This window comes from Castor canadensis, chromosome 7 (genome assembly GCF_047511655.1).
Source record: "Castor canadensis chromosome 7, mCasCan1.hap1v2, whole genome shotgun sequence".
Lineage (NCBI taxonomy): Eukaryota > Metazoa > Chordata > Mammalia > Rodentia > Castoridae > Castor > Castor canadensis.
This window is the reverse complement of record NC_133392.1, coordinates 160,397,704-160,413,320: the sequence shown is the minus strand read 5'-3', so window position 1 is coordinate 160,413,320 and position 15,617 is coordinate 160,397,704. Positions and strand designations below refer to the sequence as shown.

General features: G+C 51.2%; 1 long non-coding RNA gene across 2 annotated transcripts in view; it reads left to right on the top strand.

Annotated features, from left to right (window-relative positions):
* Positions 1-5,743, top strand: part of LOC141424714 (uncharacterized) — a 28,971-nt gene extending 23,228 nt beyond the window's left edge. Inside the window, exon 4 of one of the 2 annotated variants that reach the window (XR_012449563.1) lies at positions 4,355-5,743. This is a non-coding gene — a long non-coding RNA (uncharacterized lncRNA). Of the gene's footprint in view, positions 1-951; positions 1,730-4,354 lie in introns of those variants that run through there. The other variant, XR_012449564.1, reaches the window with a different exon arrangement.
* Positions 5,744-15,617: the final 9,874 nt, after the last annotated feature.

The window sequence follows — 15,617 nt, the reverse complement described above, 5'->3', positions numbered from 1 at the left end:
GCTGCTCTGGGTAATGTAAGAAACCACAGTGAGAAAGACAGGCAGCTCTGCAGGACTTACTGTAGGGTTTGCTCACACTCCAGTGCTTCCACAGCAGGTTTAGGGAATGTCCTCGCCATACAGCAGATTCTGTCTCCACTGGAGGGCCAGGGCTACAGGACAGCTGCTGCCAAGTCCCCCTCCAGGTCAAGTTCTTCTGTCAGTGACCAGGATTCTCAGCCAGTGCACGTGCCTGGGAGTGAAGGTCTAGCTCAACGCCTGGGCTCGTGCATCTGGGAAGTCCCTGGTGTGGTCTTGAGACTCAGGATGCTGTTAGAACAGTGGCCTGGCTTGGCTCTGGTGCCTTGTTCTCTGCAACCTTGTGAGCACAATGCCCGCTGTTTCCCTGGAACTTTCTTATCTTCTCATTTTAGCACAAGGGAGAGGAAACTGATCCCAAACCACTACTTGAAAGCTGTGTGGCTCTGGGCAAGTAATTCAGCCTCTCTGTGCCTCAGTTTGCTTATCAGTATAAAGAGGAATGGAGGGTCTTCCTCTCGGCACTGCTGGGAGGATGACTGAGTGAAGTGCAAGTGGGCGGAGGCCAGCACTACTCTAGGAAGCACTCAATGTGGCTGGCTGTTCTCACCAGTGTTGCTGCAGGCCAGGTCTTCTGCTAGTCGTTTGCTAGTAATGGAGATGGCAGGGGGTCTACTGGGACCCTCAAATGCTACTCTTGCATAGAATGGACGTGGTCAACATGGTGGACGGAGTGTGGCTTCCAGGGCAGGCTCTCTGCCATCACCATGGCCCCTGCCCAGCATTTCCCACTCCGTGGCTCCAGGTTCCCCTGCTCTGAGTACCTAGCTGATGAGGTGTGAAAAATTTAGTGAGAGGTTTCAGCCTGCTCCTCGTCTGTGGTAAAGCCCAACTGTCTTTTTAGTGACTGTTTATACCTTTCCTGTTGTACAGATTCGTGTGTGACTGGAAGAAATTCCTTCTGCCACTCTGCAGAGCCTGTGACTGCCCCTTCCCACACGTCTGGCTGTGGGATTACTATGAGTCCAGTCCCGGGCTGAATGCTGGGCCCATGATGGAGGATGTTAATAGACACTGCCCTGTCCTCCAAAATGATAACAATTGACTGCTAAGAGTTTGAATCTTCAATATCCCCCAAAAGTCCATGTGTTCAAGTGTGGTCCCCAGAATAGGGCTGTTGGGAAGTGGCTGGAACTTGAAGAGGTGGGGCCAAATGGGAGACCTTTAGGTCACCAGGGGCTGCCCCATCCCCTCCTCACTCTCTTTCGCTTCTCGGCCAGTGAGGAACACCATATGCTCCCATTGTGGTGTGCTGCCTCTCCAAGAGCCCAAAAGCAGTAGGGCAAATGGATCAAGGACTTGGACCTCTAAAACTGTGAGACAAAATAAACCTTCCCTCTTTATAAGTTGATTCTCCCAGTTATTTGTTATAGGGGCAGAAAGCCAACTGACACATTGAGAAAGACTGAGCACTCCCTGTACACCAGGCACCATCTAATTTCTTTATGTGGAAGATTTTCGTCTTGCATATTGTGGCGTTTCCATTTGACTCAGAGTTTCCACCTCTCTGCTGAAATCCCCATCTGTTCTTGTGTACCATTGGCCTTTACATCATGTTTTAAATATATTTTTAATGACAGTTACTTCAAAGGCCCTTAGCATTCTTAGAGTTCCACAGTTCAGGTCGTCTTTGGGTCTACTTCTGTTGACTCCTTTCTCTCTTGATAATAGTTTGTTTTATTCATACATTTGTGTGTATCAATTTTTTAAAAAAAAATTAAATGCCACACTCTGTGTAAAAGAGCAGTAGAATCTGAAATAAATAGGATTTATGTTAAAAAAGAGTATCCTTTTTTCTTTCTGTCAGGCCAGTAGTGTCAGGGACCAAGAAAATGTAGTCAGAATTTTGGATGTGACTATGATTACCTTCAGTGCACCAGAGACTCCAAACTGTGCATTCATGGCTGCAGCCTCAGCACTCTTGGCACAGAGTGTGTGTGTGTGGGGGGTGGCGGGGAAGGAGGTCCTTTCTGTGCTGTGGTCTCTCCCCCAGTGGTAGATGGCCATTGCTTCTTGAGCAAAAATGGGGAGGTGGGCAGAAGAATTCTTTCTTCCCCTGCTTTGGCCTTGGTGTTAGGCACTATGAGCCTGGCCCTGGGATGGGCAGTGCTCCTCCTGGATTCTGCAGTGCTCCCACCATAGTGTGTACTCTATCTTGCATACATGGGGGGACTTGGTGGGACTGCATCTCCCATCCCTCTCCAGGGATAGCAGATCTTGGTTTGCTATCAGGCCATGTTCTTGGGTCCAGTCCAATGTCATTTCTGCCTTGACCCCATAGGCAGATTGCTCGAGCTGCCACCTGAATTCAGCTGTGGTCCACTTTGGCTGGGGACTGGGCTAGGGTTCCTGCCCATCTCCCAGTGTCCAGAGTGTTTGATTCACCAAGAGTAGGGGTACCTCTCCTGATCTCTTGCCTGCTCCAGTGTTTCTTGTGACTCTCCCCCTTGAGGGCTTTGGAATGGAGATGACGGTGAGTATGGCCCTCCCATGTCTGGGCGCTCAGGGTCTTGCACCGTCCATAGCCCCCACAGTCTGAGAATTTGTTAAAACTTCAGCTCTTCCCTTGTCACCCACTTACATGGTGACCACCTTGTCCTCTTGTCCTTTGCCAAGATAAAACAGCTTGAGGGTCCCAACTCTCCTTAGAGGGACTGTTAACTCTTTGGGACCCAGTTGACCTGGGTGTCCTGCTGCATGAGGGGTGTGATTTTCCTGGTTCTGGGGTGAGAGGAGCACTCCCATGTTGCTGTCCTCCCTCGTGGAGAGCCAAGCTTCTCACGGGTGAGCGCTATCCATCTCACTAAAAATTCACGAGGTGCTTTGCTATTGCTTATGATTTTCGGATGAGAAACTGAGGCACACGAAGTATGCTCTCTGGCCCAAGGCAAGCACAGACCCTCCTGAGGCACAGCCTAGGCAGCTTGGCTCCAGAGGGCCACTCTACCACCACCATAGCACACTGCCTCTTTGGAGGCAGGAGACTGAACCAGCTAAAACCGGCTAGCAGCAGAGTGGTTAGAGACAAGATAGGAAGGCCACAGGGGAGGAGGCAGTGTGAGGCTGAGATAAGAGAGCAGGGTACAGACACCAGCTTCAGGACCATCAGCCCTTGTTTGAGTCCCATCTCCAATGGTTAATATCTGTGTGACACTGGGCAAATCTTGTCACACCATCTATGAAACAGAGATGATGTCAGTCTCCCTGGCCTTCAGTTGATTAACCTCTGAGGCAACAAACCTGGTAGATAAGCATCCAACAGCAAGAGAGGCTGTGCCTGTTGTGACTGCTGTTTGTATGCCTGTGTGTGCATGCATGTGTACATGTGTGTTTACGTGTGTGTACAAGCAATAGGACACTGCCTTCTGGGCCCAAAGATAATCATGCATGTACTTAAATTCTGCCCCACTGTCAGTCACTCTGATGACCTCTGTCTCTGTGTCTTACACAGCTGTCCCCTGCCCATGGAGTCAGTTCCCTGTAGTCACCTGTGATTCGTGCAGGTTGATAAGCAAGAGAGACCAAATTCACATACTGTTATTAGAGTTATAATTGTCCTACTTTACTAGTTATTGTTGTTAATCTCTTACCGAGCCTAGTTTATAGCTAAAACTTTATTATAATTAGGTATGTGAAGGGAAAAAAACCACTTAGCACTATCCATACTTCAGGCATTCAATGGGAGCTTGTAACAAAGTCCCCTGGGGGGGATGACCGTGGTTCCCAGCTGCTCATTCAGCAATTATGTCTTGAGCACACACTATGCACTCAGAGCTACATGAGGCACTGGAATATGGCAGTGAAAAGGCAGAAATAACCCTTTTCTGTGAGGTGACTCTCCCTCTCAACAAACACACATGTTATGGTGACTTAGATGCTGGTGAAAGTCACTACAAAAACAGAGAAAGGTAAGGAGATGGGGAGTTCCAGTTTGGGCCAGGAGGCATCTCTTTGCAGAGAGAGGTCAGGGGAAGCTGGTCTCAGGAAAAGTCTGATCTGAGCCTTCGATGACAAAAGATAACACCCCCCAGCCACACTGATGGCTTGCTGCTCCCCAAAAGCACTGAGGTCATTCTTGACTCTGCCCTTTGCACTTACTGCTCTTCACCAGCCCCTCCCCAGCCTGGATTTCTGGGTGCTCACGCTGCTGCAGTGCCTCCTCCTTTCTGTCATTTGGGACTCCCTGTCATCTGCCCAGCAAGCCTTCTCTGACCACCCCATGAGATGGTCTTGCCTACCCCAGGTACTCACGTCTTCTCTCTTCTGCTCTTCACAGCACCTGGCACTATGTCCACTTACTTGTGTGTGGACTGACTTGTTGGCTGGCTCTCCAGTCCCCCAGAACTCTTAGAGCTGAAGCCACACAGGGGGACGACGTTCTCTCTCCTTTTGCCACTGACCTCCCAAAACGGAGCTTGGTGCATCCCACATTGGGGATACTCAGCGGATCTCAGCTGGATGAAGAACCCTGCCCACAAGTGAGAAGCTGGTTGGGGCTGTGATGGATGCTGAGCCCAGGTGGATTTATTTCTTGTGGTTTCAATGGGTAAAGGGAGGCAGTGGCCAAATGAATCTGGAACATCAGAACCCTAGACATGTCCCCTCCAGTGAGGACACTGGGAGCTCAGTGTGGAGCTGGGCAAGATATTGGTCTGAGGAGTGCCCCTAGAGATGACAACAAAACCATGATAATGACCAGAGAGCCAGGCCTCAGAGGGCTGCAGCACATCCCACCTCTAGCTGGGAGCAAGGGTGACCCAATTCTCCAGTGAGGTGCTGATCCACACTCCCACTGCCAGGAGTCAGGGCTGACAGCTGGCACAATGGTGACACAAGAGTACCTTTCCTTGGGCTGAAGATGGCAGTCAAGACCTTGTCCATAGCTCCTCCTGTGCTCCTTGGTCAAAGCTATTCTAGCTACAAGAGAGACTAAGAGGGGGGGTGTCAGGGATGGCATGCGACAGAGGGGACAGCCCCCACTGACTTCCAGAGGAGTAATGTGACTGAGGAGGCAGCCTCTATTGGGCCCTGGAAGTGACACATGACTAAGACAACAGCTTCTCTTGGCTCCTAGAGGTGTCAAGTGACTGAGAAAACAAGCCCACTGCATTCTAGAGATCCTGAAGGAGATGGCCCACGCTTGCTGAGGGGCAGAAGTGGGGCTGTTCTGGTTCTTCTGACCATTGCCAAGGTTGCATTTCTGATGGGGCCAAGTTCTGACTGGGGAGACCCATTAGTGAGATGCTGTGTCCTGGAGATGGATATGTCAGCAGCATGACTCAACTTAGTGAAGGAGCAACTTAGATATTTGCATACTGGATGCGAATGAGAGCCCCAAAGAATGCACCTCAAAACACTTACAACAAAGCAAGTACATATACCCATCAGAACCTTCATCTTCAATTTCATGTCACGATAAAATGTCAAAAGGAAAAAAAGAGCAGATTTCTGATATTATAACTTTGAACTTTCCTTGGTTACCCTCCCTAGAAGCATGACATTTACTGGGGGGAAGAAAGAATTAAGGGGGTTAGACAGGGTGCATTGTTAATCATTTTTATCTTTGAGATTTTTATTTTAATTCTTTTAAACCCCTTACATGGTTGGAATTTGGGTCTGGTTCTGGCTCTGGTTACCTTTGACTGCAGAATAAACCAATCTGAAACTCAGGCTCAAACAGCCAGCTTACTGGGCTCACAATTTGACTGGTTTTGCACCGGAGACATCGGAGATGGGCTTGGTGGGGGGTTTGTCTCTGGTTGATGGACTTGGCAGAGGGTGGGTGCTCGGTCGTGGGGCTGTGCTCTTGGCCTTGCTTTCTATCTGTCTCTGCAGTGTCTGCATCCTCTGGACACACCAGGCTTGGGTCTCACCCCATGTACTGCCAGGGAAGTCAGCTCCATTCTAAGGGGCCTGGCTTCCCTCTGAGCCAGAACCCCAAGTGCAGGTCTTCCCGAAGGTCCAGGCAGCATCTGCGAAGCTCCTGATGCTTCCTGATGCCTGGCTCAGAATGCCACTTCTATTGCATTCTACCCATGGAACCAATCACTAGAGACTGCCACATCCAAGGGTGGAGACCTGGGCTCCACCTTTCAGTAGGAGGTACAGAGCCTGTGGCTGTCTTCAGTCTACCACAGTGTGGAAGCTCTGTCCCATCTGCAGAGGGATAGAGGGATAGCTCCCCATGTTTCCTCAAGACCACAGGGCACAGTGGGGGCTGTCCCCTCACCTGCTACTGTCAGTCACACAACACTTCTGGGAATCTGGGCATTGTCTCCTCAGCTGGTCTGCAGCTTTGAAATGATTCCTAAGGCTTCTGTTGGTTGCCACTTGGGGTTTTGTTTTGGACTGTTTCCCTCCCTTTGAGAGTGCTGCAGATGACAGAGCCCACACGTGAGAACTTGGACTGAACTCCCCTTAGGGAGCATCATGCAGACCTTATCAGAGCCCATGTGTGTTACTCACCTAGTTGCTGAGCTCACTACTGGACCTCAAAGTGAGCATAAACCTAGAGAGACTCCGTCAGCCATCTCTCCAAAGACAGAGGGCCACACCAGGGTATCCATGGGCCTAAGACTGAAATCCTTACACTCCCCTTCAGCATCGAGGGTTCTCACTGTTGTCCTTGTGGCAGTAGGGCCATTGCTCCTGAGAAGGAACCCTTTAGACTTCAGTTAGATTTGCTTCCACTCTCACCACTCTGTGTTCCCTGTGAGTTTGTTCCCTGAAATCACGTGAACCTAAAAAAAGAAAGAGAAAGAAAATCTCTTTGTACAGCAGTAAATTGAGTGATTGGGGAAATTTGAAAATCATACTTTGTTCATCTCTTTATTTCCATCATGTGCAAAGCATACCTCCTCCAGAAGCCAATAAGAGCTGTCCCCTCAGTCACAGGACACCTCCAGGAACCAATAGGAGCTGTCCTCTCAGTCACAGGTTCCTCCCTCCTCAGGAGCTATTCTTCAGCATGAGGGCCATCTGCTCCTTGTCCTCTCTGGCCAGTCCTATCCTTCCATGCCTGAGAACTCCAGTCAATGCAGGTGGCTTTTCCCCAGGAACCACTCCCAGGAGACCTGCCCCAGCCCAGCCATGGTGCTCCTCTCTGCTTTGGCCTTGCTAGGCATGGCCAGCATTGCCCAAGAGATGCACAATGCATGATGCTTCATCCTCCTGGGGGAGCTTCCTGCTGACCACAGTAAGGAGTAGAGGAACACGTGGTGTCTGGGTGTCCGGATCTGGCTCTGCTCCGAATGCTCCCCATCCTGACCTTAGGTGAGCAAGTCTCCTTAGTGTTTCAGTGTCTACACTTTCACAGCACACCTGGAGAGGTTTAGCTGAATACAATATCACATCTCTCATCAGACCCCAGCCTCACAGTGACAGAGAGCTCCTGGCCCTCTATCCTGCCTTTCATTTCCCCCTCTACCATTTCCTGGTGGCTTCTTGGACAGTGAGCCTTACTGTTGGACTATGTGGTTTGCTGTTGGGACACTCCCAGGTTCCCACCCAGAGAAATGGCTGCAGTGAACCCAGGGACTCAAGCACCACTCAGTTCAATGATTGCAAAGTGCAAGCAGATGCCCACCTTTTCCAGAAAGGCAAAGGGGCCTGGAGTGTAAGCCATGGAACTGTGAATGTGAGCACAGCCCGTGATCAAACTCACCTCTCTCCAAGGAGACAGGGTTGCTCTGGAAGTACAGAGAGATGGCGAGACTGAGAGATAGTCCTGCAAATTCATATTCATAGTTTCCCTGTGTACCAATCTGTGACCCTGAAGTAAGGCCCCCCTCTCTCTTTGTCTTGAGGGCTTGAAGCCCAGTGGGGGCGTAAGCAGGAAGACAGACCTTCTAAATGGTGACATAGGACACGAGGGGCTCCTTAAGCTCAGAAAAAGATTCCTAATCCAGTCCTAAGGGGATCTGGGAAGCAGTGTCCCAACTGAGCCCTGAAGGCTGGGTATATGGACTTGTGGAGGAGAGGTGAGTCCCAGGACAGGTGAACGCTGGCCCCGGTCAAGGCCCAGCATTTTGGGGTGAGCCTGCTCAGTCAGGGAGCAGCAGTTCAGGTGTCTGGAGCCCAGAGTGTAGAGTGGGCTCACAGGGAGAGGAATAGTGGTGGGACAGTGGTCGGGGACAGGAATGAGACACTTAGGTCCAAACCATATGTCAGAGGGTCTGGAAACCCAGTCAGCCTCACCCTTCAATTAGGAATGCCTCCTTGGCCTGGCTCTGCTCTGAGGAGGATCACAGGGGACAAGGGACACAGAAGCACACACGGTGAGGTCCTGGCCCAGAGTCAGGGAGGGATGACACGCACGGTGCCTACCCATGTCCCTAGTGAGGATGCTGCAGAACCCCTTGGCTTCACCCGGAGAACTCTCCTCGCTTTGCCATTGTTCACTGGACTCTTTTTCCCACCACCTGAACCATACAATAGCTACAAAAGCCATGCACATCCCAAACACTGGAAGAAGCCAGTTCCTCCAGGGCACTATTTGGGTCCCCATTCAACAGTGGGCTGCCGTCCTTGGGTTGCGATAAGTGCATTCAACGTAGCTGACTCATCTCTCCTGTTAATTTTGATGTTCACATCACAAGGTTACACAACTGAGAAATAGGGGCCGGGGATCACTCATAGGCGGCAGACATGGCGTAGAAGACACAGTCTGCAAAGACAAGTCCTCAGGCTGCGATTTCCTCTTCCAAGCCAGGAAGACTTTCACCTCTATTTAAACATAAAATCAAGGCTATTGGGATTTAGCAGTCTCTGTTTAAAGTCAGGATTGACTTGTGAATAAGACCCTGGCTTGGGCGGCAGGATTTCCCAGAAGAAATACATCATCCTGGCCTCATTGGTAGGCAAAGGAAAGATCACACATTCAGAAGAAGCTTAGTGAACAGAGATTTCTCTGCCTGTGGGGTTTTCCAGGATTAACCAACTTGAGCATGTGATTCTACAAAAAGGAAACCCATTTGTTGCTGGTTGTTTTGAGACCTTTGCAGCCACACTCTTCAGCCTGGGTCCTGCTCACAGAACAGGCCCAGCTTCTTCTCGCTTCTGAGTCTCCTCTGCAAGCAAGAGCCTGACCGTTGGGTTTTGGGGAGTCAGTCGCCTGCTGATTTGGAAGTGGCTAGTCAGGGTTGTGTTACTATAATGAGGCAGGCTAATGCATAACGAAGAGAGATTTATGGAGCTCACAGCTCTGGGAGTTCAAAGTCCCTATCCAGATCAGGCTGGATAGGGGTGTTGATTCCATCTCTGGTGAAGACCCTATCTTGGATGGCGTCACAACCATGGGTGCATGGGAGAAGAGAGATCACACCCAACAGGAAGACAGAGAGCCTTCCGTGGGCCATCTTGCTCTTACAACAACTCCTTAATTCTACAAGCAGCATCCTTAGTTGACCTAAGGACCTCCCAGAGGCCCCTCCATGGCCACACTGAGGTCCAGCTTCCAAGATGAGCCTTTGTGGGCATTCAAATCACATCCAATCCACAGCAATGACTTTCACCTGAGAAGGAAGGACTGCACCACTCATGGCACCCAGATCCACACCTGGATTGGGCGATGGCCCTTGTGTGACTTGAAATGCTTCCCTCTCCCTTGTGGTCTTGGTTTTCCTAGTGGGAAATAACCCTGGCTGACTCCTGCCCTTCCCTATTGTCTGTGATGGAACCACACTAATCCGAATCTGGACTCACAAATGAATGTTCAGCTCCAGGTGAAAGGAGCCCAGCAACCTGAGAGCTGTCCCCACACCAGGGCAGGCAGGCAGACCTGTCCCTCTCTGGGGATGAATCAGCTGCTCTGTGTCCCAAAGACAGAGCACGAGGTTTTGCTTCCCCTTTTCCCTCAAGGAGCCACTTAGCAGAGTCCCTTGAGAAGAACCAGCTGAGGAAGACTGGTCCATGAATGTTCTGGAGTTGTGGAGTGGGAGAGGTGTTGTTATGGCAACAAATTGCTCTGAGTCTCTGCAGAGGCTCAGCCCCGGCAGAACGAGGGAGGTGGGGGAGAGACAGAGGGTAACTTCAGAAAGAGCCGGAGCCAGACAGGCTCTGCACATGTGCCTTTGACTGGAGTGTCTGATGGGCGGAGAGGAGGTGGCCAGTATTTATAGCAGCACCTTGTAGGCTGCTAGGGGGGTCTTGGCCCTAAGACTTACACAAACAAGCCTCCAGCCATCCTGCCATCCTCCGGCCTCCCTGTGGGGCCCTGGGCTGAGGAGTGGAAAGTCATCCAGATCCCCAGCGTGAGCAGCAGGGGACGCAGGAGGCAGGGCACTTGACATTTAGACAGGGCTCTGTTCCCCACCTGGGTCCCTGTCCCTGAACCTATCTGCCCAACCCTTGAAGCAGAGGGAGAGGAGAGGCTGGGCCTCCCTTGCTGGCAGAGGAAGGAGAACACTAAGTCATGAAGTCAAGAGTAGCACCATCGTGTGCCTAACGTGCACAGGGTTTCCTTGGGGTGACAAAAGAGCTTGGGAACTCAGCAGAGGTACAGCTGCTCAGGACTGTGAATGAACTAAACACCACTGATTTGTCTGGTTCATCCCGTGAAATGTGATTTTACCTTAAACTGACCATTAAAATACAGAGCCCTTGCAGCTAGGTGCCCCCCATCAATGCTAGAGGCCACCAGGCCTCGCTCTTCTGGCTGTTTCACCTGTGGGAGCCCTCTCCCTCCCCAGGCCCCATATCTTGTCACCTTCCCCAAGGCCACCAGCATCAGACCTTAATGCTCACTCCAGAGTGCTGGACTCCCATGGCTAAAGGCATTAACAGAGGGACTCATCAACCCTGGTGCCTCCCCACCATCTGGTGTCAGAGCCACTCCACCCTGGCACCACATGTGGGGCTCATATCTGAGGAGCAGGTGGCCCTTGACCCAGGTAGTTCTGCTGCAGAATTTGCTCAGTGCACCTTCTGCATAACACTGAGGAAGCCACCAGACACCATGGGTGCATGGCCTCCCAACCCTAAGCAGGCTGGTTGAACTTGGGTAGTTCCTGTGACTGCAACAAGGAAGGGTGGCTTGTCCCCACAGCCCAATGTCCTTGGCTGTGTCACATATTGTTTCCCATCTGCCCTTGGCTCTGGCCCAGGGGAAAGGTACAGGAGACAGAGTTGGCCTGGCCCTCAAGTGGACACACGTGCTCTGTTGACCCCTGGATGATCAGGGAGACAGGATCTGAAGGTGCATGATGGGTTCCAAAGGAGCAGAGGAAGGGGTGAAAAATGACCAACAAGGAAAGGAAGAGGAAGGAAAGATGGGGGGCGTAGGAAGAAGCAAATGCAGGACAAGAGGCGGTCATGGTGGAGCATGGCTGATCACTGGCCTTGTTGTCCTTCTGCAGACTTCCGGGAGATGAGTGGCTCAGCTTCTCCAATACTCATTGTTCTCACCTGTTCTCCTGCTGCCCTAAGCAGTCATCTAGTACAGAGACCTCAGGACAGCTGTCCAGGGAGGGCCTTCCCTGCTGTCCTGAGCTCTGGAGACAGTGAGCAAGATGGACATTGCCCTGCCCTTGTGGCACTGGCTGGCTGACGAAGACAGGCTGTAAAGTCCCCCGTAGTAAATGGACACAACCTGGGAAACCTGAAGCAACAGATACTTATCCTCACAGTACTGGAGGCCCTCAGTCCAAATCAAAGTTCCATTGGGGCCACTTTCCCTCTGGAGTCTCCTTTCTGCCTCTCCAAGTTTGGATGTGTCAGGGTCATCCTGGAGTTTTGCGGCTCATGGCTGCATCGCCCTGGTCTTTGCCTCCATCTTCCTGTGGCCTCCTTCCCTTGCCTCTGCATTTGTGTCTCCATTCCAGATTTCCTCTTCATTTCCATTCCAGATTTCCTCTGCATTTGTGTCTCCATTCCAGATTTCCTCTTCTTATAAGGACACAAGTCACTGGATTAGGGCCAAAAGTAGAGACCTCATCTTAACCTGATTATGTCTACATAATTTATTTATTTATTTATTTCCAAATAAAGCCACACACTCAAGTTCTGGGGTCATGAATATATTTTGGGGGACACATTTCAACCCAAAAGATAGGCCTTAGTCAAATAATAATAGTAACAGTAGTCAAAGCAAAGAACTTTAGGGAAGTAAAATGAATCTAAGTCCGTTGGAAGACCAGTTGTTTGTCTGGGACATTTGAGCTGTGACCAGAAAGACGTGTGATCATGTGAAGGAGGGTGGGCAGAGCAAGTTGAGCTTCCCTGGCAGAGAGAAGAGCCTGTGCAAAGGCTCTATGGCAGGAAGTAGAGCCAATGCAGCTCATCAAAGCTCAAAGAAGGGGTTGACAGAGGCTGGTGAGACTGCAGACGAGCTGGGTTGGCCAAGCAGAGTACTTTCTTAAAAAGAATAAGAAGCCATGTGTATCATTGGCTCAGCTGCCTTCATAGAGACCCAGTAATAGTGGACCGAACCTGTGAGAAGGACTGTTTATCTTTCATGTGGAAGTTCTCTGGGGAGGTGCTGCATGTATGGGACAGGGGTCCAAGGGCCACCTGGAGGCCCAGATTCCTTCCACCTTGTTGCTCGCTGCCTTGACATCCTGTGCTGTTGTGGTGGGCTCAACTGAAGTTGACCACTCCACCTGCCCATGTTTCTGCTGGCCAGAGAGGGAATGAGAAGCAGAGGGGGAAAGGAAGCAGCTTCCTTTGGGGGAATGACACCCACTCCTGCGGCCCAGAGATGGGCTCCCCCCACTGCAGAAGAAGCAGGGGCTATGGCCAAGTGCTCAGCTAAAAATTGGAGTATCTGGTTGCTAGAGGGAAGAGAGGACAGCAGTGGCTACTTGGTCACTGAGGGTATGAGGCAGAGGGATGTGACTGGGGGAGGTGGGGGCAGGGAGATTATCCATTAGCTGACCATCTTTGTGAAGGTCACGCTGACAGCCATTTGGGAAGCAGGATGTGGGGAGCAGGATGTGGATGGCAGCCATTTGGGGAGCAGGATAAGCCCAGAATGGATGTTGCTGAGGCCACACCAGGAGAGCAGGGAGAGGGCACCAACCCTGCGCAAAGAGCAGATGGGACATGGCAGGTCCGAGAGCCTTGAAGAGGACACCTGTGGGACTCCAGTGGACATAGGGAGATGGATGGATCTGAGGAGCAGGGCCTCTGGTTGAGGCAGCTGGTGAGGTCCTTGGGAGAGGCCTAGACCTGGTGAAGGGCTCAGCCTTGGGCCACTTGGTGTTGGGTGTGAGGAAGCTGGTAGAGCCCATATCCCCTTCCTCTGGACTGAAGTTTCTGGGACTTTTGGATGTGGCCTTTGGGCAAACCCCAGTCCTTTCAGATACATCCTGGTTAGTGGGTTTCATTCAAGGCCATCTCCAGTTTCCCAGGCTCCCTAGGGACTTGAAAGGGAGCTAGGAAGGTTAGCAGCCCAACCCAGGCAATGATACCCACTGATTTGGATCTTTGGTGACTATTGGGGCACTGCTGCCCCCATGGGCTCCTCCCTCGCTGGTGTTCAGTGTGTCCAGGACCAGATCCCAGAGTGCTCCTGCAGAGGGCACCACAATCACAACAGGACCTCTGCTGCCTTCCATATGCAAGTCCACACCACCCCAAGACCTTTTCCCTTTATCTGCCCGGAAAGATCCTTTCACGCTCATCGATCAAGATATGCTGCAGCAAGCTAGAAAAATCCAATAACTAGAGGGTGGCAGGCTGCAAATGAGCTCCTGTCCTCGTCCCTTCTCTGGCGCCGGCAACATAATGAAGGTTTTCCCAGGAGGCCAGACTTCATCTGAGGACGAGACAGGAGGGAGGCTGCTGGGCATGGTGTGAGGCACAGGCTCCATGTGGACTCTGAGGTGCATGAGACACAGCAGGCTCTGTGTGTCCTCAGAGGAGATCGGCACGGTGGGGCCAGTGGCTGTGTGTTTGGGACCTTGACCTCATGTCCTTGCCCTATGTCTAGCTTTTGGGGTGCTGCCTGCTGGGGCTTCTGGAGAAGCAGTTGGGGTTGTGTTCCTGGCCACCCGTCAGCAGGAGCCTGGGACAGCTGGGTGCCAGAGCAGGTGGTCAGGTTGCTCAGCAGCAAAACTGAGCCAGGAGCAGAGAAGAAGACAGGAGAGTGGTGATCTGAGGGTAGAGGGCGCTGGGCGGAGGAGGAGGCCAACTGATCAGTGCTTTTCTTGTTGATGTGGGAAGCTGAGTTCTGGCCCAGGACCAATAGGACTCTGGAAAGAGTCAGAACAGGGCTTGAGTCTAGGATGGCCAAAGGCATCTGTGTCAAGTAGAATTATCAGAGGGACATGCAACTTTCCCTGGAGTCAGGCACCACACAGCAAAGCTGACTCCACATCATGGCTCAGTTTATGTCCTCCTGAGTCCACAAAGCCTCCAGGATCTACCTCTTCCGTTCTTGCACCCGTGCACTGCTTACTTCAGCTTGATCCACCTGATTTTGTTCCTATGTTATTATCTGTCTGCCTTGTTAGAAAGTGGATACCAGGTGGGCAAGGGCTTTACCGGTTTTCTTGATGGCTTTACCCCAGACTACTGTCTGGCACACAGTGTGTGCACAGTACATGTTTGCCTGGATGTCTGATGGGTGATGACCACACCTGCACAGGTTAACGCTGATGGTGGTGAGGTTATTAAACCTAACACAAAACACCCATTTCCATTCAGATTTTAGATAAGCAGTGACTAATATTTTAGCAGGAGTATCTCCCAAGCATTGCACGGAATATACTTATGCTAAGAAGCATTTTGTTATTTATTGAAAATGAAAATCTAACTGGGCTTCTTGTGTGGCCGTTTGCTAAATCTGACAGTCCCAGACTTGGAGCACGTCCCCTGGGACCTTAACCCTTCTCCCACCTGAACATTCTCTGCAGCAGTGTCTTTCTCCACCACCTCAGCCACACACCACTCAGTTCTGTTTTGGGGCCGCCATGTTCCCTTGGCCCCACACTCCCTTCCAGGTCCATCCCTTCTTTCTGCGTCCAATTACAGTCAGACTTCTCTGCAAAATCATCCTCACGGGTTGTCCCCACCTCCACATCTCCTATCCTAACACCTTCCATTTCCGCACCCCCTTCCCCAAGGGTCACTCTGGTCAAGGAAATATGTGTTACCTCCTGGCCCAAGCCAACAGTCGGCCGATCTCTTCTAGAAAATCATGGGAGCCCTCACAACCAACCTCCGAAACATTCCTCAGGTCCGCCTGTATTTTCCTGTCCTGCGAAGTCTGAGCAGTGGTTCTCTCTTCGGTCTGTACTGGTCATTGCCTCTTTACCCTGTTTTCTGTTGATAACACAATACCACAGACTGGGTGAGGTATAAAGAAAAGATGCTTATTTTAACTCCTGGTTCTGGAGGTCCAAGGCTGAGCCAACTGTATGTGGTGATGGCCTTTTTGCTGCCAGTGTCAAGGCATCAGATGGGAAGATATGGGAGTGGGTGAGATACCTAGTCAAACTAGCTTTTATAGCAGATCCACCTTCAGGATAACCCATGAATGCATTAATCATCTTTATGGATAAATCCACTCGTGAAGACAGAGCCCCAGTTACTTCTTTTTT